The 27,362-nt window shown below is 39.6% G+C and overlaps 1 protein-coding gene across 2 annotated transcripts in view; it reads left to right on the top strand.

The window, feature by feature from the left end:
• Window positions 1-27,362, top strand: part of Prkg1 (protein kinase cGMP-dependent 1) — a 1,122,235-nt gene that overhangs the window by 714,905 nt on the left and 379,968 nt on the right. The window lies entirely within an intron of this gene.

Genomic DNA, 27,362 nt, shown 5'->3' on the forward strand with positions numbered 1-27,362 from the left:
TATTTTGGCTTACCATTTGGGGGTTATAGTTCATGATCAAATAACTCAACTTTTTTGTGCCTGTGGTAAGGTGGGAGGGACTTCATGGCAAGAAGCATGAGGCAGAGCAATGCTGCCAACCACATGCCTCGGATGCTGAAAATAGAGAAGTGATGGGGAGCCTGTCATCCTCTTCAAGGGCACAGCCAGAGGGACCTGAAGTCAGCCCAGCCATACCCATCCCAGAAACTCTACATATACTCCTAGTAATACTGTGGGCTGACCACCAGGTTTTAACATAAAGGACGTTGGGGGATATTCTAGAATCAGCAATAACAATATGAAATTAGACTTACCACATGTGTGGGAATTTCCCTCTTATCCCATGAAAATCAAAATAAGTAAGCTCTTCCATCCTTTGCTTTTGGGATAGTAATGATTTCAATTCAGTTAGTCAACATTAATGCCTTGGAGGAGACTGCCATTATATTTTACTTAATAATACTAGAAGCTCTTCTGTTAGAGATAGGCTGATAATCTCTGCCAAGTTCAAACTTGCTCAAATAAATATGCAAAGATTGGTATTTTCCTGTTGGTAGGAGAAAAGTTATGTTTGGAGTAATTTAAAATGATGGTGAAGAATGAGAAAATAGGGCGGTGAGCAAAAGTTAGGATCGCCAGATGTTCACGCTTTTGACCAGATAGTCCATTGTTCCATAAAAGAACTAAAGAACTACATAAGTGACAAGATTCTGGGTACGCATGCTAGGTCCCCTTTGGAGGAGAATCCTCACAAGAATTCCTCACGTACTTTGGCATTTGACTGAAACAATGTGGCAACCTTAGTTTTGAAGTAGTCTTTACTGTCTTTGGTCATTCTTTTGTGCAGCAGTATGTAAGAGCCAGTCTGTCCCCTTCACTATGCAAATCAGTTTACATTTATACATAGCTATGTGATGGAGAAAGGTCATTGGCTAATAAAGGAACTTCCTTGGCCCATTTTATTGGTTAGAACACAGGTAGGTGGAGTAAACAGAACAGAATGCTGGGAGGAAGAGGAAATGAGCCCAGACTCCACAGCTCTCCTCTCGGGAGCAGATGCCTCAGAGAGACACCATGCTTCCCGCTCCCCCGGGAAGATGCACGTGATGAAGCTCCGACCCAGGATGGACGTAGGCTAGAATCTTCCCGGTAAGACCGGTGCTCACAGATTATAAGGGCTAGTCCAGGTGCGAGAGTTAGCCTAGAAGAGGCTAGATAGAAATGGGCCAAGCAGTGTTTAAATGAATACAGTTTGTGTGTTGTTATTTCGGGCATAAGCTAGCCAAGCAGGCGGCCGGGGTGCTGGGAACGCAGCCCCGCTGCTCTTATTTCAACACCTATGAGACACTACATAGAGCCAGACTTTAAGCTCCAACTTACATGACTCCGCTATAAAGGCATGTAACTAATTTAGCATACGGACCCGGGTATATCTAACTCTGAAGATCATTTCACATTACGAAACAATGTGTATCTGTTACATCAAAAGTGTGTCATTCACCCCAAACATGCAATATCATTAGCTGTTCTGTATAACCTTTACTGGCCTTCTCCCCAGCATAAACAGAGATGCCTGAAGAGAAGTCGCTCCCTCTGAGTCTCATGCTGCCATTGGCCTTCAGTGTTGCTTGGCAGAGGTCCCAGTGTGTTGCCTGTAGGGTTTACAGAGCACTGTTCCGTTTGACACCTGGCTTTGCATTCTGACTGCTTATAAAGAACCCCCAGGGACTCTGTATGATTGTGGTTTGCCTGACCTGCTCCTTTCCTGGTCGCTGGTTTTGATGTTTTAGTTTCTCATTTTGTTTTGTTCCTTGTCTGAGAGTTGAGTTGCCCAGGGAACAACTCACTTCTTTGGGCTTCGAAATCCTTCTCTATCCAAGATCTTATTTGGAGAAAGGGGCTGGGAGCAAACGTGAGCCAAGCTTTTATGTTTCCTTATTGAAGACTAGTTTATTTGTCTACATTTCTTATTTTGAGTTTGGCTCAGTCTGTTTTATTGAATAGAAACAAGCGCTAATCTTAGGTTTACTCACATTCTGTAATATAGGTAGGCCTTTCCAGGTAATACATTCAACTCTTAAAACAGCTTTGAAGTGAGCAGTAATTTGTACCTTGTTTGACCCTTGGGCTAAATGGAGTGTGAGCTGAGCTGTTATAAGGAAGCTGCTTGTTTGTTTCTCGGCCACCCAACATCTCAGACCCAAAATAATCACACAGAAACTATATTAATTAAATCACTGCTTGGCCTATTAGTTCTAACTTTTTATTGGCTAATTTTTACATCTTAATTTAAACCATTTCCATTAATCTGTGCATCACCATGAGGTCATGGCCTACCAGCAAAGTTTCAGTGCATCTTTCTTTAGCAGCAGCTCCATGGCTTCTCTCTGACTCTGCCTCCTTTCTCCCAGCATTCAGTTTAGTTTTCCCCACCTAGCTCTGTTCTGCCCTATCAGGCCAACCCAGTTTTTTTTTTTAATTTATTGACCAATAATAGCAACACATATACAGAAGGACTTTCTACATCACTGAGCTTTGTGTGTCTCACATAGGAATTTGAGCCTGAGTGTGAATTTTCCCTCTTCCACGCACCCATGTTCTTTATGAATACCCACAGGAGTATCATCTCCCAAGGGCTGGCATTTTTTTCTATTAGGTTTCAAATTAGTGTGCAAAGATCTGTCAATAAGTTAGGGTAAATTTGAGCAATGATTCCAAGTGAGACCCTGGGCCAGTCACGTATCTTTCTGCAGTTCTTTGTTGAGGATATAGGTAGTGACCTACCTTTGGAAGTGTTCTGCAATGCCAGAAGAAGTAGACAGCAGCTCTGTGCAAAGTCTAAGCCTTGTGCTATGTAAGTTCTTGACTGCCGACCAAGTGGTCTGTTCACTTAGTGTTTTATTGCATGTAATAGGTTCCCAAGTATTTTGTACTTATTTTCTCATAAAACTGAGACGAATGTGGCAGCTATTTAGTCCAGTTTTACAAATGAAAATATATGCTGTAGTTACCTCTCATCGTAACCATTTATTTCCAGAAATTTGGTTATGAAACAATTAGTTGCATACAATCTTTAAAACTGTATTTTGAACTGGATGGTGGTGGCACATGTCTTTAATCCCAGCGTTCAGAAGGCAACACCTGGACTACAAAGAGAAACCCTGTCTCAAAAAACAGAAAAAACAAAAACCCAAAGCCAAAGCAAAACAAAAAGTATTGCATTTATTTGTTTATTAAATTTTATTTATGGATGTGGCAAAGGTTTCTACTCTCTACTCTTACAACTGAGACATTTAAAATGTTAAACTAAGCAAAATATGGAAAACTTATTGCCTTGATTAGTTTATAAAGGCAATCTGCTTATGTGCAGCTCTGCAGGAAATGATATTTATAATTGTCATGTTCGAGGTGACTCATCTGATAAGGGGTTTCTTTAGCCAATGCCTACATATATACATCATTAATCTACACAGTTTCACATTTGTGCTCATGCAAGCATTATGCAGCATTAGTCATCTTTAGATGCTAAGAAACGTGTAACTCTAACAATTATAAGCAACTTTTAATCATGTCTGTTGGAGTCAGTCTGTAGGTATGCCAAATTTTGTTTTGTCTTGCTTTGTTTTGTTTTCAGATCTCTCTAGGATCAGCCTTCATTAGCCGTCTTATTTTTACTTCTCTAAATCATTTTGATGCTAGACATTGGATTTTACTACAACATTGTGGATGATGGGGCATTTCCTTCTAATAAAGCTGGGAAGCTAATTAAATGTATCTGTGGCTGTTCACAAAATGGCTGTCCTTCAATTAGTGAACTAGGTAGATGATCTCCTTTCCATCCCTGTTCATATAAAAGAGGCACCATCACATACAATGGTTATAGGGGACAAGTAGAAATGGATAGCCTTTGAAGAAGCTGTTATCGTCCTAGAATGAGCAGGATTTAAGATTCTAGGACACTTTCAAGGCATTTAGTATGTATTTTGAAGACCTAAGCTTGGCTTCTGATGGGAAGAAATGTTTTGTAGGATGGAGCGGCATTTAAGATATTTTTAAGTACTGTGTTCTCTGTATATATCAGTTGTCACTAAAATTCAAAATGCTTTCTTTTTTGTCACACTTTTCTCTTGTAAGGGCCACATCTCAGTTGTTTCAGTCACCAACTGTCTCAGGGACCCTGCATGTGTGTTTATATTCATGATCTCAAATATGAGCGCGTGGGTGTGAAAAAAAACCACAACTATCGATTACAAAGCTTTTCAGCTATGCTGTTGTTTAAGGGGAGCTGTTTTCTCAAAGTCTGGAGCAAAATTATAGCAGGTGCAGTTTCAAGCCTCTACAATTATCCCAGATTACCTTTTCAATAAAGTGTTGACAGTTATGCAAAAGCAATCTCTCTAGGCTGACGTTTGGAAGCAGACAGCCGCTGCACAGTGCATCATCACAAAGGAACAGTTCGGGAAGCAAAATACTCTATATTGTGGATGGAAAATTATTGTTTTCTCCACTTTATAAATATCTAGCTCTCTCAGACAGAGAAAGTAGGCTAATATATAGACTTTAAGTAGTCAGTACTCACACCCGTTGTTAGCATTGCCTTCTGGCTGAGTATCAAGGAAAACAGGCAGAGAGAGTCTGTCCCTGTCTTGGTAAGGCCAGTGCCAGTAAAGATGCTTTCTTGGAAGAAGTTAGACATCGTTTCAACTCCATATACAAGAAAATCATGAAGATGAGAAATACACACATCCATTACTAATTATGTGTGCAGAGTTGGGAAAAATGTTTGTCATTTTTTTCTCATTCTTATACAGAAAATTGTCACGGCCACCCTCGTCCCGCAAGGATGATGCGACCACCAGAGCTCTTCTCACTGCAGTTTTATTCCAGGACTTTTTACACTTCTCTCTTTCTTCCCCTCTCTCCCTGGGCAACCCTCTCCCAGCCCTTAAGTAGGTATGGGCTGCCAACCCCAAACTGCCAGGTGGGCACTGCCCATAGGCTCACGCATATGCAGGCAGCTGATAATCATTGTGTGATCATAGCATAGGTCAGGCCTTAGCCATAGGAGTTGATTATCATAAAGAGCACTCGCTTTCGGGATCGCGGAGGGTGGGAGCCAGTACCATCAGGTGGCTCCACGCAGCTCTCTACATTGCCATCAGGTGTGGCTCTCTACAGAAAATGTCTCTTCCCCACAGGGTTCTCTGCTTGCATATGTAGTCCTCAGCATGTGGTGCTCTTTAGGGATGCTGTGGAACTTTTAGGCCCGGTGGGCCTAAATGAAGGAAGTGGAGTGGTGAAGGGAGGGCCTGAATGAAGGAAGTGGAGTGGTGAAGGGAGGGCCTGAATGAAGGAAGTGGAGTGGTGGAGGGAGGGCCTGAATGAAGGAAGTGGAGTGGTGGAGGGAGGGCCTAGAGGAAGGAAGTGGATTGATGAAGGGGTGGATATTGAGGTTTATAGCCCGGACCCATTTACTTTGCCGTCTATGCCTCCCGTTTTGCAAGGATTTAAGCAAGAAGTCTCATGTTCCCTATGCCACAGCCTTAAACTATGGGCACTATGCCTTGCCTGTCGTGATGGACTGCAGCCTCAAACAACGGGCCCAAAACAAAACAAAGCCCAGAAAAACAAGCCTTTCCTTCCTTGACTCACACTGTAAGTATCTGGTCACAGGGCGGTCACAGTGAGAAGAAGTGAGGAATATACCCCTCTGCTCTGCTCCAGCACCCAACCGCTTCCACGCTTAGTTTAGTTCTACCTCAGACAGAAAAACAAACCCAGTGAAATCCAAAGACATGAAGCTGTTTATTTTCTAGATGCCTTTAAGAAGTGTGAAAAATAACACCAAAAGACAGACAGATGGAGAATTCTCTGTAATCAAATATTTAATCTCATAAAAACCTTTGCCCGCTTAATGTAAATCCCTTGTAAATAATACATTAAAATGAGCACAATGAGGTTATTGCAGGCAGGACAGCTCCCTTCCTCTGTAGACACAGGTCGTACATATTGATATTTCCCTGGGCTTCCATGTGTTAGCTTGTTTAATCCTTGTATAAGTCAGTAGAAAGTGTTATTAATTTTACAGATATTGTAACCACAGGGAGGTTAGGTGACTTGGCCCAAGTCACACAGCTGCTCTGCCACAGAGCTTGGTTTTGGATCCAGGTGGCATGACGGGAGTGTTTGACTCCTGAGTTACATCACTTCGTTCTATACAAAAGTACGACTTTGCTGCCCAAAGTATGGTCCTTAGATGGACGACATGATCATGATCATCCTCTGGAGTTAGTTATAAAGGTCACATCTGGAACTCTACTGCAGCCTTGGAAAAGGATTACCAGATGGTTTACACACATTCTTAGATAGGGCTCTAAGTCAGTGCTTTATAGACAGAAATGTATTTACAAGCAGTTTACAAAAAAGCAAATGTTCTATTTCAATTAAACTGCCTCGTAATTTCCCTTCGGTATTTGAATATGTTAAAAGGCAGAAGTGCAAATCCAAGCTGATCCCTGGGGTCTTGTTCTTGTGGACCAGTTAGGGACCCAAGCTATAAAATCATATACCTTGTGTACTTTTTCAAGGACAGTGACTCTTAAATATGGCCTCTGAATCAGTAGCTATCAGAATCCCCTGGGAATTTCTTAGCTGTATAAATTTTGGGTTCTGAACCAAGACCTGTTGGGGGATGGGAGCTTGTAATCTGTGTTTGAAGAATCCTCCTGGAGATCTTGGTGCCCTCTAACATTTGGGAACCACTCCCTTAGGTCTTTCAAAGTAACGCAGTATTTAATTATTATTAATTATGCCTCATCATAGAATTTTCATGAAAACATAGTTCCTTTGTTTTTTTCATGAACGAGATAGCTTACATATATTTTTCCAATGTCCCGTGTAAGCCCAAGTTTCATGGAAAAGCTTCAGTCCTAAACATAGGTTCATGGCAGCACCTTGTAAAGTGTGTAACCCTTTGGAAAGCGCTGACTCTGCTGCTTGTTTCTCTGTCAGCTTGGCTAACTCTTTCTCCATCACTGTTGACAATTCATTCGATGTGGGTGCTGCCTTAAATGATCCTCCACGAAAGACCATCCTTTGAGTGATTGTCTAACAGTAATCCCCGCTCCCGCCCCCGTCCTGGCTGAGCTTGTCCTTTGACGGGCCTCTGCCTGCTCCATCTCCACAGCATTCGGTTCCCTGACTGCTCTGAGAGGCTCTGAGCTGTTTTCTAGGAAAGATGAAGTGGATGTGTGCACGCGGGGCTGTACCCTTCAACTCTTCCCCTTCCTCTGCCTGTAACTCCCCGTGTCTCTGCTGCAGAGGAGTGGCTTTCTTGAAAATTGGCCACAGAATGTCCCTACCCCAAATATTTCCACGCAGATGCCTGTGTGACTCTCCCACTTGCTCTTCCACCGTGGCTGATATGCCTCTTTGCTTTTCAACTGGGAGCGTAGGTTCGTCATCACTTTCAAAGTTTCAAACATAACAACTTAACCTGTCAGGAAGAATGAGTCATTTTACCTTGGGATGTTTCCAGGGAAACTAGAATACATGTGAATTCTTCTTTTCTCCAAAATCAGTGCCAGCGTATTTAAAATGATTGTCACTTCGCAAGTTATTGGAGCAACCTGATTGAACAGTGACTGTACCCCACCACTTGTAATGAGTTGCAGAGAGATGTTTGCCTTCTTAATTCTGGCAAGTCATTTCTTTTTTAGTCTGTATGTTTTACCCAGGCATTCTTCTGACGGTATGATTGCAGTACTGAACTTCCTTCCTCGATGAAGTAAGGAGCTGTTTTCCAAGGCAAGCTATTACTGCACAGCTTCATTAGCGTCAATTATATTGCTATTAATTTAAAAATAGTTCTAAGGTGGGGGTGGTCGCTCACACCTCTGATCCCAGCCCTTAGAAGGCTGCTGGAGGAAGGTGCTGTGGGGCTGAAAACAATCTGGGTCACACCAGCGAGTTCCAGGACAGAGTGAGACTTCTTTAGAAGGTCAAAAATCTCCTGTTGGCTTCACATTTTCCTGTCACTTGCCTATAAACATGGCATTTGTGGTGGGAATTTGAAGACAAAAGATCTGGGCTTTTATAGTTTTCTAAGGCGTGACTCTTGGCATCTGTGGAGCCCCTTTCTTTCTGGGGAGCACCCAGGGCAGTGAAGGGAGTCTGTTCAAGGTGATTTCTCTTTCCAGTGCAGGTGAGGGCTGAGAATCCCAGCCTGTGCTGGGCGTCCAGGTAGGTTCCTGCTTACCGACCCTTGGGTATTCTACAGGCCTTTAGACTTGGGATACTTTCTGTACTTAATATCTTGCTACGCTTTTGGGTTGTGAATAAAAGATACATTGATTTTTTTTTTTGTTAAAAGCCAAAGAAGTCATAGTTTTAAGCAAACATGTAATTTGGGGCCTTGCTTTTTTATCTTTCCCTGTTAATATTGAAAGAGCCGACTATGTTGCTGAAGGAAAAACACTTATGTGTATCAGGAATGCAGCTAGTGTGGAGATCATGACTAAGACAAATGCTCTTCTAATTTTCCAGAATTCAGGTTGTTCTAAAACTATTAGCCTTTAGGCTACAAAATTATAATTATTATCTTTATATGAAAACACTTTTTTAAACACAAAATTTTTAGCCAGAAATCTTTTCAATTATCCCTAGTGCTTTTCATTAGCCTCCCAAGAGATAGGTGAGTGCTAAAGCCATCCCAGAAGTGGGCAGAAAAGGATGGGTGTTTTCCTGTATAAGTGTATTCTTTTCCACATTCCCAAAAGTGTTTTTTCCATAAGTCTTTCCCTATGCCAACATGGGGACTGAGTGTGAATGGCTTTGTTCATCCTGATTTTTACTTCAGAGTTATAAAAGTAAGACAATAAAAAATACATTAAAGGCACCAACCATTGAAACCCAATAGCTACTGAAAGCAAATCAAAATAGTAAAGTTTGAATATAAAAATATCCCTTACCTCCTAATTAAATGCAGTGTAACAATTCACTGTCAGCTTATTGTATGGTTGATTTACAATAAAGATTTCAAGTTTTTACTTGGACTAGGAAGTGACAAAATGCCAAGAAGGACTGAGGCCATTGCTGGTGACCATCTTCCTCTCAGACATGATTTTTATGGCTCCTGACAAACTGTCATTTCTGTTCAGTACATGTTTGTCTTTGAAAATTACGGTCCACTCCTGCCATCTTTAAGTTCCCAAAAGCCAGAAATTATGAGGATATAGTACAGATAAGGGAACATATTGTTGATTCTGTCATTTTTTGTTACTTATTCAGCCAATAAGAGACAAATAATTATCATTTTTAGATGACAGCTCTACTTGTACCGTCCATGATTATTGGGCCGTGGCTTGTGGTAGCATGAGTTATGGACCTTGGGCTGTGTCTTCTCCCTCTCCCATGGTGTGCCATATTCACAATTTTGGTTATGCTTAAGAAAACAGATTTGAAATTCTTATAAATTGGTATTAAATATTATCAACAGGATGAATGTATGTATGGCGAAATAATTAGAGATGTATATTAGAATGTCATGAGAAATATTTGTGAAATCAGAAGAGGTGAATTCTTGTCAATGTTTTGTTAGTGGGTAAAAGGTACTTAAATTGTTGGCTTGGTGACATAAAATTTTATAGTAGTACAATCTAGGATGGTAAGATTATTGCTTCTACACTGAGGAGGTCATGACCCTGAGCAAAATCAAGTTTCTTTATTATGTAGATGAAGCTCAAAGGAAGGAAAAAATAAAATTTCTCATTTCCAAAATTACTTTAGTGCCATTAGGAACTTGGCCATTTTGGTGGCTCTTCCATGTTGATGGAGGCTGCTGTTGCGCCTGGTTCTACAACCATTCATTCCCAAAGAAACCGAGGTCTATGATAATTATAAACTGATTGGCCTATTAGTTCAGGCTTCTTATTAACTAACTCTTACATCTTAAATTAATCCATAATTCTTGTTTGTGTTAGTCTCATGGTTTAGTTCCTTTTATCAGTGAGGCATTCTCATCTTGCTTCCTCTGGGTCTGGGTGACAACCTCAGACTGAACCTTTCCTCTTCCCCAGAATTCTCCTATTCTGGTCACCCCACCTATGTTTCCTGCCTAGCTACTGGTCAACCAGCATTTTATTAAACCAATAAAAGTAACAAATCTTTACAGGGTATGAGACTATTGTCCCATGGTGCTTCTACCTGGAAAGTTTGTTCTCATACAGTCAGTTATCCGGTCATAACTTGATTTTTAAAATATCCATGTTATTTCTAAGTATTTGAACCATATATATGAAAACTATAATATTTCAATCAAATAACCTAAATGCTTCAGTTTAATTTTAAAATATTTTAAGTGTAAATTTAAAGTATTATACATATGTGAATTTAAGCCATGATTATACTCAAATTAGCAATCTATATGTCATTTGGGGCTCCTCTGGGACTTTAATCTTAATATAGAGACCATAATCAATGTCTACACTGAAGGGGAGTATCCCTTAATTGGCCACTCAGGAAAAACCAGAGTCATGTTGTAGCCCTGGGACTCTGAGAATGCAGGAGAAGATGCTGCCAGGCTCTGCAAAACTCTCTTGAAGGCCAGAGTGGTAGCCAGGGTTAAGGATTCAGAAGTCACTCTTCAGAGTTTAAATACCCAAGTCTTCCTCTATTTCAGTAAATGTCTATCATTATGTGTTATGAAGAAACAGAGGTAAGTCTTGGTTTTCCCTCCCTCCCTTCCTCTCTCTTCCTCCCTTCTCTTCTTTCCTTCTTTCCCTCCTTCCTTTCTTTTTCTGAAACATATTCTTATTATATAACTCTGGCTACTCTGTAACTCATTATGTGGACCAGGTTGCCCTCAAGCTCACAGAGATACACCTGCCTCTTTTTTCCCAGTGCTGAGATTAAAGGTGTGTACCATTTTGTGTATACCTGGCTCTTTGTTCATCATTTGATAAAGGCACAACTAGGCTGACCAAAAATAGCTTTTATTAAAATCTTAGTGTATGAAAGTCTGGCTAAGAATACCAAAATTCTACCTCCTGCTTTTATCTAGCAAATACCCCACAGTGTTTAGAACATGCTGTTAGGATGTTGTAGTAATCTACTGCGAACCTTCAGAGGCTCCTTAGTCATGAGGTGAGACGGGGGCTTGGAGAGAAACACGTTGAGTTGCAGCAGGAATGTGAGAGACGTGAATGCGAGGGAGAAGGTGGGCTTTTGGTCCATGTGGTTGGGCAAGTTAGTCACTGGGCAGCTGGCTAGTACTTGCTTAGCCTCACTCAGAAGGCTGTTCACAGTTGCTGCCCTTGTGTAAAAATGATGCTCAGGTGCAAGGAAAAAAGTATATTTAATGTATTTAAACAGCAAGTCTTGTTTCTAAAATCTTCCACAGTATTTTTCTTCCTGAACCCATCCGTGATCTTCTTGTAAAATCTGGATGATCCCAAATCTTCCATCTGTACAAAAATAAAAACTATTAGTTCCTATCTTGCATAATAACACAACCACCCTCCCTATTCATGTCGACCAAGCTCATTTTTTCTAATTGTTGTTGAATGATCAATTTTCTTTGCAACACAATAAATTTCTCAAATGAAAAAAAATCACAAGAAGGAAAATGGCATTCTCATGCTGTGCCAACAGCGGATTTGAAAATGTGAATCAATTCAGCTTAGTGGACATTTCTTGATGTCATCTGCCAGGGAAGATGTTCAAGGAGTTCCTTTTCTTGGTGATATTTCTGGAATTCTGCTGAAGAGCAAATTGCATATTTTAAAATCAAATTACACTTAATTTGCTAAAGAAAGGATGAGTGCAAAGGACCCTTTTAATTTCTGAGTCTTCTCATGCCTAGAAACTAGGAGCCAAATAGGACTACCTCTGCTTCTTTTAATAGGTCTTTCCATAATGGACCAGACAGGACCCTGGAGTTCATATTTATGTGAGGAACCAAAATTTTCATAAATTATGGTTGTTGACTCTTGCCTTAAAGTGACAGTGAACTAAAGTAATACAGAAATATAAAATAATAATATAAACACTTCCACAGCATGTCCACAGTGGGCTGCAAAGGTGGGTTACACTATGTGACTGATAGATATGTAATCTTAGTGATTCATTTTCTCCTTCAAGAAATACGATTAATCAAGAATTTGTCAAAAACACAGCCTCTAGCATAAACACACCATTCCCAGAAAGAGAAGCATTGTGACATAAGGAATAACTATGAATGGGTACATCTTTCCTTGAGGGTATAAATTTTAATAACATTTTTGATTTAAAGTCACATAGTTTAATATGTAGGGAAAATTTATTGGTCTGACTTTTCTGAACATGCTTACTTTAATTTCAGCAAATATGTAAACATATACAATTGACATCTTGGTGTAGTGTTTAGGGATGGGGCCGCACCAACTGACAAAAAAGACTTACAGATACAGTGACCATTCCCTTAATGAGATTCAAGATGAAATCTGTTGTCACGCACAGATGTGCAATGGCATTTACCAAATATGTGCTGATGTTTTTGAATTAGGCATAATATTTGAAATATGCCAGCCCTTAGGAAATCATGTCACCACAAGGGGCTGCCAGCCAATCCATCTCAGTAGCAAGACATACACTGAAGTTTTTGATTTATGACCTGAATATGATGCATTTGGAGACTTGCCGCTGTGAAATGGACCCGTCTGTGTGTTGAAAGCTCATTGAACATAGATCTCATTAAAGTCAGTAGCTCCCCAGCCTCCGTTGTCCGCTCTTAAAGAATCACAAACTACCTATTTAATTTTTTTTATTCTACTTCTTTCCTGGGCTTTGACATCAATTAAATTAAATGGGGCTGTTTATAATATTAAGAGCTCCCCTGAGATGAAAAGTAGAGAGGCAGTTATACCATAGAACGCCAGGCAAGGATATGTATGAGTTATTCGGTATTTATTGGCCTTTTATTGAGTGCCAGAACGTAGAAATAAAAGACGAAGTCACATTTCTTGCCCTCAAAGTCGTCCATACTGCTATAAGGTGGTGCTTTGACCTTTGTACCTTAATACCACATAGTCATTCATTCTTTATCTTAATTTTTTCTCTGTTAGCCTCACAGCCTGCATAAACCTGGATGTCCTTTATCAGAATGCTTCTTTTCTCTACTGGGTCAGTGAAGCAAATCTGTGAACTCTTCTTTTCCAAGTCCATTAAAATTCATTGTCACCACCCTATAGATTATCTAATTTAGCTAAATACAGTATGCTATATGTTCATATTAAAGACCACTGATGACTGGACTATATTTTCATGTTATCTACTATTTCAAAAATCATTGTTAAGAACAGTTCCATTTGGTTTATTACAGCATTTTATTTTTATTTCCTGTAAGAGATCATTAGTGAAATCTTATAATTCCTCAAAACTGCACACTCTTGTAAGATGAAATCAAAATGCCCACATTTGCTCAGTTTAAGATTATTGTCTCTGATTAAAGCATTCTGATTCCTACCTTTGTTTCTTTCAATTCCTTCAGTCAAATCATGGATCTATCACTTTGTTAGTAAGCGTGTAGCATCATCCTTTTCCAGGTGATAATATTCGCCTCTTCCACTTCCTCCTCGTCCTTTTTGTTGTTGTTGTTGTTGTTGCTATAGATGAATCTTTAATATCCAGTCTGGGGACTGGGAACATATTTCAGTTGACAAGAGTGCTAGACCACCATGGAGGAATCTAGGTCCTGAGTCCACTCTTCAGCACCATGTCAATCTGGTGTAGTGCTGATGCCCACCAGCCATCCCCAGACTCAGGAGGTAGATGCAAAGGGGAGGGGCAGCACGGGTGATCATCTTTGGTTACAGAGAGAGTTTAAGGACAGCATAGCACCTTAGCTGCCAGCTCAGGGTTTCTAGCAGGAGCTAAAGCCTTCATGGTTTTATTTATATATGGTGCCTTATTCTGCCCTTGAAACAGGTGCTAATTCTGCCTTGGATGCCAACTTACCCTCTTCTGCTTTCTTGACAGTCTTTCCTCTTGCTCTTGCTGCCTGTCTAATGGGTTTTTAATCCCCGTTGGCCATTATACCTGCAGAGATGCACCAGCGGCAGCCCCTGAAGCTGACCAATCATCAGGTTCTTTCTTCTCTAATTTCTTTCAGCTTTCCTTTTTGACTTTTACTTCTGTAGCTCGCAGTCTTCTGGGTCAAAGATCGCACTTGAAGAGAAGTTCTGGCTCTGTTTGCACTGAGAAAGATGAAACCTTCGCATTGCTCTCAGCATAACGCTAGCATGTCCAGGAAAGATCTAAACCCTTTCTGGTAGCATCCCAAAGAGGGATGTTGCCACAGACTAGTTATCTTTAAAACATATCCAGGCCTACAGTTCATCCTGCACATCTTTGCTCTGTGCCCATGCAAAATTTTATGGTTCAGTCCCTCTTTTAAGCTGATCCAAATCAGTTATTTATATGATTCAGTTACATCTTTTTTAATATTAGAAAAAATTGCCAATGTGAACATTTTGTACCTGAGAATCTTCTTAGCCTGTTTCAGCCATTGCTATAGTCTGTCTCTGTCTTTAAATTGAGTCTTAATTGCCAACCCTTTCAACTCTTACAACTGATCTCAATTCCATCTTTGATAAATCAGGAAAAAGAATGACTCTTAATTCACGAGACATTATCTGATTATTGTTTCAAATTTAACCTGACATGGAACAATTAAGACTGTGAACTTGGAATGGAGCGGTAAAAGAACCGAGTATGTAAATGAAGAGGAAAGGTTAAGAGAAAAGCTTGTAGCATTAACACGATAATGGAGAGCAATGCCGCTATCTCATTTGTTTTTTGTTTGTTCATTTGTTTTTTTTTTTTTTTTTTTTGAGATGGGGTCTCTCTCTAAGCCAGGCTAGTTCTATCTTGAAATTCAGATTAAATGTAGTAATGAATATATTTAGTATTCCAGAAAGTAAAATAGGGAACTCCTGGACAAATTCTGAGAAGCAGGGAGCTTCATTTCCTTAAAATGAAGTGGCTTTTAACTTCCCTGTGTCTCATAAGCACTTCACAATGAGATAATGCAATTTAATAGCTTAATGTAATACTTATATTTAGCATTTTCACAATGGAATTGGTATTTTAGACTTCACACATCTATTATTAAATCCTCTTTTCACTGCTGTTTCCTAAGCTGTAGACATGTTAAACAGAAATTCATGTATTTTCCAGAAATGACTTCTGCTTTCTTTCCTGCTCTTTTGCCTAATGTACCTGACCTTTGCCACATGCCAGGGTTGTCACAGTTGACCTAAGGCTTATCTATTCACTTTTATTATTTTTGTTAATTTTCATTAATATTTCTGCTGGCTATTCCTAAGCCTCAACTTACAATATACATATTGCTAATTATATATATATATAAAATAATTATATTATATAATTGTGTGTGTGTGTGTAACATATTTTTTAAAACAAGCTCTGTGTAGTCCTGGCTGTCCTGGAACTTGCTCTGTAGACCAGACTGGCCTTGAGTTCAAAGAATAGCCTGTCTCTGCCTTCCAAGAGCAGCAGTTTTATTTTATGGAAGAGTATTACTAAAGTAATCTAATTTTGGCTCATTAGCTAGAAAGTGGCACAGTACAGTGCTGTGAGCAAGGCCTGCGAGAGGAGGAAAGACAGGACCCCTCAGGAATTCCCTGCATCTTATTCTACATTCCCAGACTTGTTAGTCATCAGAATATATCTGTGTCTTGGTGTATATGGGCTTTAGTCAAAAAGCAGTGAGACAGAGTTAGAATCCATGCAAGTTAAAATGACTGATTGACATGAACTTCCGTCTACATCCACTCCGGCTGCCATGGGTAACTGCCGTCGTTAGAATCAGGACAGTTTGCATTGCTGTGACTTTTAAAAACGAATTCTTTAAGCCTGTTGAGTTACTTCTGCATGAAGTACAAGTCGGTGGAAAGAAGGGCAAGGCTCTCTGAACTTTCACAAAAGGTTTCTTCCACACAGAAGAAGGTTTTTGGTGGCTCCACTCATCAGAAAGGGCATTCCAGATTCCCAGAGATGTTGTCAGGAAGTCTCAAACACCATTGATGCCCCCTATTGCATGGAAACTGTGTGAAATTCGCAGGTTACTTGAACTTATGTGAGCTAAAGAAATTCCTCAACTACTTCATCAAAGTTATATTCCATTTTAATTTTTTTGTAATTTTTGAGCATTTAATAAAGATGAATCGATCATTAATAGGAACAGATAAATTAAAGGAAGCTAAATTGTACTAGAGTTTAAGAAGCACATATTTATAAAAGAGCTGAACTTTGGTGTTAAAAGAAAACTGAGTCTTAGTGTAGTGGTGGTGCACGCCTTTAATCCCAGGCAGAGGCAGGCAGATCTCTGTGAGTTCAAGGCCATTCTGGTCTACAGAGCTAATTACAGGACAGGCACCAAAGCTATAGAGAGACTCTATCTCAAAAAAACAAAAAAAAAAACAAAAGAACAAGAAGAAGAAGAAGAAGAAGAAGAAGAAGAAGAAGAAGAAGAGGAAGAAGAAAGAAGAAAACTGAGTCTTTATAATATATGTGGCCTGAGCAATAAATTTCATGAGATTCAATTTTCGTATTAAGAGAAAGTAGGTAAGGACATTGCACTGCAGCAATTATTAAATATTAACCATACATTTACATCATGGAATGTGCTTAATGGATGTGCATAATGATTATTGTTATATCATCAAATCTTTAAAAATATATCATTATACATTTGGTCTTTCAAGTGTCCTTAACTTTTAAATATAAAGTCCAATTTAAAAAATTATTTTTTCTGTTTTCAAAAGTCATTGCTTGGTCTTTACTGAGTGTTTTAATTATTGTATTTGTGTGTGCAGTTAGTGTTACTGCGCACGGTGTGAAGTAAGACAGAGTTGAATGGAAAGAGCGGGACTATCCTTGTTTCATTTCTGGTCGGTGCAATACACTGCGTCTGTTTGAATGGTGACTATAATAGCAGCATTCATGGCGAACTTTCTCCTCTTAAATATGCAATAATGATAATTTTCATCAGCAATATCCAGTTTTATAATTCCCTTCTCACATAACAAATAAATTATCATCAACATATTTAATCATTTAGTCGTTAAAAATATAACTCCTAAGAAGAAAGTTTCAAGCATGTTCTTCGAATTAGCAGGGAAGCGATTTGCACAGTGGTGATTGGTGTGTTCAGCTGCATGGTCTCCAGCAAATGGTCTTTTCTAATTATGAAACATTTGTCTCAGAACATTTGGCAGTTGAAATTTAGCTTGAGGAAAACATATGCCCTTACAATGTTGAGAAGCAGTTGTGAGTTCCACGGAGTCCCTCAAGGTCTCTTCCAAACCCCTGAATCTGTCACACTAAGTATTTGAAGGTTCAGAGACAATTTCAGCATGAAGTGAAGGGCAGCAGCAGGAAACTTCTGGAATTCTTTGGGCCTCTTACGGCAGGAGTTGTTGTTCTTCAGTGTTGAAAGCGAAGTCGAAGTATAGCTAAGGATTCTTTCCTTGTGATTCTTATAGGTCAACAAGCGTTTTATGTGGGTCCCAGCTACTGAGATGATTCACTGAGAAATGACTGTCTTCTTCAGTTTTGCTTTTTGTTGCCTGTGATAAATGACATGACCAAAAGCAATCTGGAGAGAAAGGGGTTTATTTCATTTTACAGCTTATAGTCCACCATGACAGAAAATCAGGGCAGAGTCCTAAGGCAGAAACCTGAACGCAGGAGCGGAAGCAGAGGCCAGGGAGGGCACTGCCAACTGGCTTGCTCTTCGTGGTTTGCCTAGGCTCCTTTCTCCCACCCTTTACCCACTGCCCAGCCTCAATCATTAATTAAGAAAAAAATTAATTAATTGAGGTCCTCCAGCCTCAATCATTAATCAAGAAAATTCTCCCCAGACTTTCTCAAAGGCCATTCTGATAGAGGCATTTTTATCAATTGTGGTTCCTCTTCTCAGATGGCTCTAACTTGTTTCAAGTTGACAAAAATTTAACAAGGACACTTGAGAAAATAGATCTCTTTGTAATCCTTGCCAGAAAATTTAACTAATGGAAAAAGATACTAAAACATTGTGTGAACTGAAAGTCAGTTGTCCTCTAGCAGGAAGGCCTGTGGTGTCTTTGCAATAAAGTATAAAAGTAGAGGAAGACATTGCTTATATACCACATTTAAGTTTGCATATTTAAATTTAGAATATATTTGAGGAGTTCTTGGTTTTTACCATTTCAGGGCACAGAGAAGTCTTTCATAAGGAAATGGTTATTTCATTGCTCTTCTAGAGTCTCACTGACCAATAGAAACAATATAAGTTAAATATATAATTTTATGCTTCCAGGGCTTTCATTAAAATGCATATAGAAATACATATATTTTATTAATGAAATACCTCCCCCAAATATTATCGTTTTAAGATGTGGTCAACAGGAAATCATTCATGTATTTTCTCTTAAAAATGCAGGTGTGGTTTTCATCTATTTGCCTCATTGTAAGGGAACAGTAATCAGAGTTGTCATATTAAGCAGAGAAGATTAGTGGCATACACCTTTGATCCCAGCACTCAGGACGCTGAAGCAGGTGCATTCCTGAGTTCAAGGCCAGCCTGATCTACAGACTGAGTTGAAGAACAGCCAGGGCTGTTACTCAGAGAAACCCTGTCTTGGAAAAACAAAAAGACAGACAGACAAACAAATGTATGGAGAATATGAATAATCAAGGCTGCAAAAAGTTTTGTTTGAAGACTGTCTTAAAATTGAAAATGTGATTAAAAACAGTATCTAATGGTTCATTTTACAGTTTGACTTGCTTTGGTGAAACAGTATTCAGAAAGTAGGCAAAATATCACTTATTTTGTGTGTTTCCAAAAGAGACTAACATTGGCATCAGTACAATAAGTCAAGGAGGGCTGACCTCCCCATTGTGGGTCTAGATAGAGCAAAATGTGGAGGAAAAGTCTTTTCTCTCATCTGGCCTCCATGATTGTGTGAACAAGCCCCCATGAACTCCATCATGAGACCCCTCTCTTCTGTCTGATCATGATCATGCACCTGCAATGACACTTGAGTCAATGACAGCTCACACACGTAACCTAATATAATATAATATAATATAATGGTTACATTACAGAGTTATGTCTTAGTCACCCTAGCTATGTCTGTAGACAACTCTGTGATGGTCACACAGTGATGACATCATCTAAAACACAGACCTCAGGATGGGTCCTCTTGTTCTTTTGTAGATTCATGTGTAAGTCTTTTGGAAAATGAAAAAAAAAACAGCAATGCATTTTTTTTGTAATTTTTTTATTGAAAAAAAAATTCTGCCTCCTTTCAGCCTCCCATTTCCCTCCCCCTCCTGTCCCTCCTCTCCCCCTCCCCCACTCCTCTCCCCCTCCCTCTCCAATCTGAAGATCAGTCAGGGTTTCCTGCCCTGTGGAAAGCCCAAAGTCCTCCCTCCTCCATCCTGGTCTAGGAAGGTGAACATCCATACTGGCTAGGCTCCCACAAAGCCAGAACAAGAAGTAGGATCAAGACCCAGTGCCATTGTCCTTAGCTTCTCAGCAGCCCCCATTGTCTGCCATGTTCAGAGAGTCCGGTTTTATCCCATGCTTTTTCAATCACAGTCCAAATGGCCTTGGTGAGCTCCCAATAGATCAGCCCCACTGTCTCTGTGGGTGGGTGCACCCCTCGTGGTCCTGACTTCTTTGCTCATGTTCTCCCTCCTTCTGCTCCTCATTGGGACATTGGGAGCTCAGTCCGGTTTAATTAATTAATTTTTACATAGCAATCCCAGTTCTGATACCTGTTTGCATTCCTGTTGACATTGATTTTGGGGTGTACCTTGTAATCCACTGGGTTCTGATTCCTTCACATCTTCAGCAATAGTTATTTTCTGTCTTGTGTTAATAATAGCCACCACAATGGCTATTAACTGCTATCTCTTAGTAAGTTATTGCTGTTGAGTACTTTCCATTTCTTTCTTAGCTCACTGTATGTCCTCTTGGCCAACTTGCAGAAAGAACACACCTGTCCTCAAATGTAACATTTACTTGGCCGGCACTTGATATTTTTTCTGAAACTTCATTGCAGTGTTCTTAGGATGTCCCAAATTATTTTGCTACTAGAATATTTGTCCTAGGACTTGCAGAAACTGGGTATATGTATTTCTAGGGCACAAATACCTATCGGACCCCAAACATCAAAAATAGTGTTAAGATAATTTGATGTTTTTATTATAGCAAGAATAATTTAAAGAATTTCAGAGAAAGCTATCAGAAAACTTTAAGAATATATTTTACATTTATAATATAGAAGAATAAAAAGCCCTTTTTACTTATTACAACTCAGTTATGTATGAGTTTAAATTGAACATGATTATTTTTTTTTTTTGAGGCAGGATTTATTTGTGTAACACTCCTAGCTGTCCTGGAACTAGCGCTGGTAGACCAGGTTGACCTCGAACTCACAAAGATCTGCCTGCCTCTGCCTCCAAACTTCTGGGATTAAAGGTGTGTGCCACCACTGCCTGGTTTGAACATGATTTTTGCCCTAAAATATAAAGCAGGTATTTGCAAATATACCCTCACTTGCACTTTTGAATAATACGAATGCAACATTCATTTTTCTGGTACTGCAGATCCATTCATGTCTAGGTGAGACTAAGGGATGTTAGGATCAGATTTCATTACAGATGGCTGGGAGTCAGCATGTGGTTGCTGGGAATTGAACTCATGACCTCTGGAGGAACAGTCAGTACTTTTAACCTCTGAGCCATTTCTCTAACCGCAGGTTCTAGGGATTCAAAGCAAGGTTCACAGTGTATAGGCAGGGACTTCACCACTGCGCCATACCTTCAGCCCAGGCACAGTGTATGGAAGTCAATGAACTATTGCCAATCTGATGGAGCATCTAGACCCCTATGCTTTTAAAAGCATTAATCAAGGATCACTGGAAAATGAATCCATTTGTATTGCAACTGGTGAAAAATAGCGATGAACTGGAATACAACAGCTGTCTAAAAATAAGACAAACAACTCCCATAATTTGAAAATCATCTTGAGTATACATCATGTTAAGAACGCTATTGCAAATGTTAGCATGATATAAAAATAGCCATGGTTTCTTTTGGTGAGGTGTGTTGCTCGCACTTAAAGATTAGAAACATGCTACATTTCAGCTATAGGGTAGTAAAAATAAAAGTGTGGTGTGCCTCTCTCATGTTTAAGAATCCTGTGAATTCTATTAGGGATATAGGCCTGCTGTGGGGTACATGCCTAATTTGTGAGACCCTAGGTGTAATTTCCTCTAACATGCAGAAAATAATAAGAAAAAAACCCACATTTTCTGAGTTCCGTATTCATTATGGTTCTATGATGATGCCCATAGTTTTCCTCATTCAGGCAGTTAGAACAAATACTGTAGGCATGTGTCTTCCTGATCTGAAGTCCTAGACCAGGGCACAAGCATGCTGTGGTTATGCCCCTTTTGTAACATGAGGATCCTTGTAAAAGGAGCGGCGGGCTGTCTTCCTGCCACCCGGCTCCCAGCCACCTGGCTAGCTTATACCTGAAATAATTACACAGAAACTGTATTCATTTAAACACTGCCTGGTCCATTAGTTCTAGCCTCTTCTTGGCTAACTCTCACATCTTGCTTTAACCCATATCTAGTAATCTGTGTATCACCATGGGGTGGTGGCTTACCGGGAAGATTCTAACCTATGTCCATCTCGGGCTGGAGCTTCATGGTGTCTGCCTGACTCTGCTTTCTTCCTCCCACAATTCTGTTCTGTCTTCCCTGCCTACCTATGTTATGACCTATCAGGCCAAGCAGTTTTCTTTATTAATTAACCAATGAAAGCAACAGATCGATAGAAGACCCTCCTACATCACCCCTTCCTCACACGGACACTTGGTCCAAGTGTGCAGAGAGAGACTGGTCTGCCTGCATTTCCTCCTATTAGGCCACTGATGTTCTTGCTTAAGCACCCTCTCTCTGACCTCATCTAAACATAATCAACTCCAACAGGCCCAATCTCCTAATACCACTTTGTCTGGTAGTTAGGGCTTCAAGCAATGAAGTTGGGGCATAAACACATTCTGTCTATAACATGCAGCAAAGAACCATGGCTTTGAGGATCACTTCATTAAACCTCCCTTCAGCCAGGTCTTCTCACTGCCCCATCCCCACCCTTAGGAAGAATGTGTTGCTTTCCTGAGTATTTACAATCCTGGAAACTTACCTTAGCTCTTAATTTTTCATGTCTACTAGACTAGGATTCAGGAGGTGTTTTCTGAAAAGGGCCTCTGATGGGAAATATTTTAGGCTTTGGGTTCCATATGGTCTCTGTCACAGTTACTCAATTCATCCAGAAACAATATGTAAATGAACAGGCATGTCTGGGTACCAAGAAGAATTTTACGAATATTGAAATTTATTTCAGACAATTTTCATGTGTTGTAAAATATGCTTCTATTTAAAAATTTTCTACTGTGTAAAAATGTAAAATCCATTCTTTTCTAGCAGACTATGATAAATAAACCACTGGCTAGCCTTGCCGCAGATGGCAGTTTGTGAGCCTGTGTAGTAGATTCTAAGTTGAAGACAGGGCAGTGAATTTGTTTTGTTTTTTTACTTCCATATCTAGCATCAGCATCTGCCATATTGGTATGATATAAAAATAGGCTGAATAAATATTTGAGTCTAGCAGGGCCTTGTATGCATCATAGATGCTTTCTCTGTATTCTTCCAGTTGGGCAGCAGGTGAATTCCTCACTAGAAGTTACGCTAAATCCCGATTTGTGATTTTAGGCTAGCACAATCTTATGCCTATGTCCTCTGGAATCGTGGTTTTCTGTAAGGGACAGCCAGTTGCTCCCTGTCTTGAAGACATCCATTCCACTTGTATGCTTAGAAATCTCAGAGTGTGTTTCCCCTTCAAGAAATGTGGCTTTAGTGTGAGAACACAGTGTGCTTCAGGCGAGACTTTTAGAAGTATGCTCCAGTGCAAAGAAAGATGGCTTCTTGATCTCTGCCTGTTGTCCTTTAGACTTTATAGAGTCTTGTCCTTAGTTTGTGGCAGTGACAATAGCTTGTGTTGTCACAGTTTAGCTTCAGCTGTCATCATGATAGTCTCAGGTATTCCACTCATGCAGAGATGATTCCCTGTAGAGATAAAGAAGACACTTAAAAATCAAAGATAAATGAAAGATTTCTTTTAATGGTCTCTTTAAGGGAGCAACAGACTTCCACCCCTGCAGGCGACTTAAGCAAGATGTTAATCACAGCTCTGAGATGGCATTTTTAATGTTAACACAGGTCATGCTTACCTACCTGTAAAATGCCAATATCACTAACATGCTGTGGCTTAAAGTGCAGAAAGGCTTTGGCATGTTGCTCAAGGTCATGGATAAATTTTCTGTTTCATCAACCCATGTTCATTATCATGAAGCAATATTGTCTGAAATGAAATTTCACTTAGGGACATTTTTGTAGCCCAAGTAAGCAAATCGTTGAATTATGTAAGCTCATTTTTAGAAGTCATTAAAATATATATATATAGATAGATAGTGAAGACTTGATTATAACATGTGAAATAATGTAGGCTTATACTCTCAAGTGAGGATTTTTGAGGTGAACTTCATGTATGTAAATTTTATTTACCAAGAAGTATGGGCTATCTTGCCATTCAGTTGTTGATATCTATAGGCATTACAGCTGGGTAGGACAAGTTCTTGTTTTTCTCCCTTGGAAGATTATATGTGTAATGCTTATCAGTGAAATCCTCTTTCTACTGAGAAATAAAAAGAAACAAGGAATTTGTCTCTGGAAGAACATATACATTTGTTGAAGGAAGCATGAAACATACATATAAGAGATAAATGCAATGTTAGTCACATGTGATCACATATGTCCCTCAGTCATATAGTCACATAGGAACAAATACAATGATGCATGTAGACACACATGGCCACACAGATACACACAGACATCCTTCCATACAGAGATACACACAAGGATATACACATACGCTCCACACATGCCCAAATCTCCAGGCCTTTGCTCTTAGTCTTATTGCTGCTGTAGTCAGCAATATTCTTTCTTGATCCCTGAGTTGCTTGTGGCCTCACTAAATGCTCTACTTCTTGTCTGAAACTCTGAATCCTGGGAGTTACTAAGAAGGTTTTCCTTACCAGAGCTTTCGTCATCTTACTACAATGCCCTACAGATTCTATATGAGCTCTCATTTATTGGTACCCTTGCTGGTCTGTAGACCATTTGACTTGGGGCTCTCTTAAACTAATATGTATCCCTTCTAGATTTTGTTTCTTGCTGTCACTATGGCCGTAGCTCTCAGAATCTAGAAAGAACACCTCATGTTCAGAGGGTGGAAATATTAAGTCTCTTCTTCCTGCAGAGCTATGGCTTTCAGATGCATCCACCCTGATCTTCACTCAGTCATTCTGTTTCTAGCAATCAACTATTGTGTGTCTGAAAACTGTGCATGTGTGTCAGTTAATCATCCTTTTAAAACAATAGTGACATTGGGGCCAGCAAGATGGCTCAGTGTGTAGGGGCGTCTGACACCAAGCCCAAGGAGCCAAGTCTTGTACCCACATAGTGGAAGGAAAGAATTTACACTTGCAAGTCATCCTTTGATTTCTACACACATGCCCTGACATGCACAGCCTGCACACATAAACACAATAAAAATAAAAATGTTAAATATAAAATATCAGGAACATTGATTATGCAACCTAATTTTTCCTTTGGTGGTGGGTATACATATATGCACCATACCTAATACCCACTAAAAATGATGATGAGTTTGGAATTTCTTATTTTATTACATATAAACATTTAAAAACACATTGGTGTACTCAAGTCATATTCTTTTCAATTTTGGTTATTTTCTTTGTTTCATTTTGTATCCCAAAGATCTCTAACAGCTTTACATTATCGAGCAAATGAATTCCCACTTCATAAGCCTGTGTTTCAGAGTCCTGTATCGGCTCACTCTCAAATTATGCCACAAGTCTCAGCCATTTGCAGCTGCTTTATGATGCTGGTCTCTATAGCTCATTTCTAGTTGGATTTTGCTTCCAGGTCTTTCCAAACCATCTACACATCATCCACTCCACTTCAACTTCATCATTTCCCAGGGTCTCCCTTGCGGGTCTATCCTCAAGTCGTCTGTCCTAGTGGTCCACCTCTTTGTTTTTATATCATATAAACCTATGGCTTGTGTTAAGTAAACAGGTGTTCTGGAACCAAGGTTGTCATCAGGAGAGCTAGCCTATGGCTGGAGAATGCTTGTGACAACTGTGTGAAGAAGTGTCATTTTCACAAGCTATTCAGCAAGGAGCCGTGCATAGCTGACTTCCTCCTGCTTGCTTCCTTTTCTGCTTTACTGAATGTTTTTCACCACTGACAAACTACTCAAGACAGAAACCACATTCCAGTTCTTAGCCTCAAAAAGATTTGCAAAGAAAGTTAGGTAAAATTCTAGAGTTGAGTTTGCTTTAGTCTACCATCCCATTTATCTTCTTTCTCTCCTGTTCCTTTCGTGTTGCCCCTGTCCCATCCTCTTAAGGCCCATGTGCATGCTAACTATGATGACGACATTTCTGCCCTCCTAACCCAACTCTTAGTTTAACTATGTTCACTTGAGCTAATTGTCTCGTGGCTCCACCCAGTAGTTTCACTAAGTACCATCTGCTGTTACATCGCCTATATTTATTATTGTTGTTGTTATTTATGTTTTGATTATTTTGAGACAGGGTTTTACTGTGTCGTTTTTGACTTGTTTTGGAACTCGCTCTATAGAAAAGGCTGGCCTCGAACTCACAGAGATCCACCTGCCTATGCCTCCTGAATTCTGGGATTAAAAGTGTGTGCCACCATCACCTGGTTTTGAGGCACCTCCTGTATTTTCAAGTATAGCATATGGTCCTTCCTGTCTTTTAAAATTCTCAGGCTTGAGTGAATTAAGCACATTAGTGAGTAACTCTGAAATGCATCCCAGTGTGACACTAAGGAAAGAAATAAAACACTCTTCCTCTTGGAATATTTATCCAGTATCAAGATCAGATTTGAGTTATTTACTTCATGTTCGCCAGTATTTCATCCTCCACCTGTCTGTCGTATGAATCTGAGTCAGTACCGGCCTGAAGGCTGTCTGTCTGTGTTTGTCCGTTTTGTCTGCTTGTCTGTGTCTTCTGTCTTTGTGTCTCTGTCCCTAACAAAGGGCTTCACACTGTATTTATTGACTAGCACAGAAACCACCACCCGTGGAAGGAATAAAATACCCTGCATTCTCCCTAGTAGAGTTTCTACAGTGATTAAGTGGCTGGTTCCAACTGGTCTCAACTGACCACATAACAATCAGTACCAGAAACAGCACCATTTATCAAGTAATATCTGAATCTAGTTGCATTCAACATTGATGGTGGATATTCATTTTAGAAGCTTGTGTTCTATCTCTGTATTTGCTGCTTTCAGCAAATGATACACATGCCTTATTCTGGGTCAAGGGCATACACAAGCACATAATTTAAGATTACAGCTATGCATTGACTTAAATTGTAGAAGTTGATATGAAAATTCCAAGGCAAGTAAGGTTGATTGTTACATTGTTCTCTTAAAAGTGGATTAGACAAACAGACTGAGAACACAGGAGGACAGCAGTCTTAAGTGACCTCAAGTTATCTTCTTAACTCTGGCTATGAGATCCAGAAAAAGTTCCAATCTCTCAGAATGTAGAAGATATATTTTATCACATTGCATCAACACACATGCTAACATCATATTTTCCATTATGAAAATATTAAGATATGCATAAAGGTAGAGACTATAATAAACATATCGTATACTTAACACACAGGTTCATCTACCAAGATTTTGATAATACTTATCTTTTAACTTTTTAAAATTTCATGTGTATGGATATATGGTATACATGCATATCTGTGCACAATATGCTTGTCTAATACCTGTGGAGGCCAGCGGAGGCCATTTGATGTCCTGAAATGCAATTACAGATGGTTGTGAGCTGCCATGTGGGTGCTGAGACTCTAACCTGGGTCCCCTAGATGATACTAGAGATTCTAACTGCTGATCTCTCCAGCCCCCAATATGCTCATCTTTTTCTTCATAAGTTTACCTTGATAAATTGCATTCTATAACACCTGCTATCATTTTGTTCTGAATCTTGTCTATCAATCACGGACGTTAATGTTTCTATGGTATTCAGCCTCAACGTTTAATTGCACATTGTCAAAGATAGAAGATGTAAGAGAGAAATTAAAATTCAAAAAATCTAAT

This window comes from Microtus oregoni, unplaced genomic scaffold, assembly GCF_018167655.1.
Source record: "Microtus oregoni isolate MIOR12 unplaced genomic scaffold, Mior012 000012F_ref0000307, whole genome shotgun sequence".
Classification (NCBI taxonomy): domain Eukaryota; kingdom Metazoa; phylum Chordata; class Mammalia; order Rodentia; family Cricetidae; genus Microtus; species Microtus oregoni.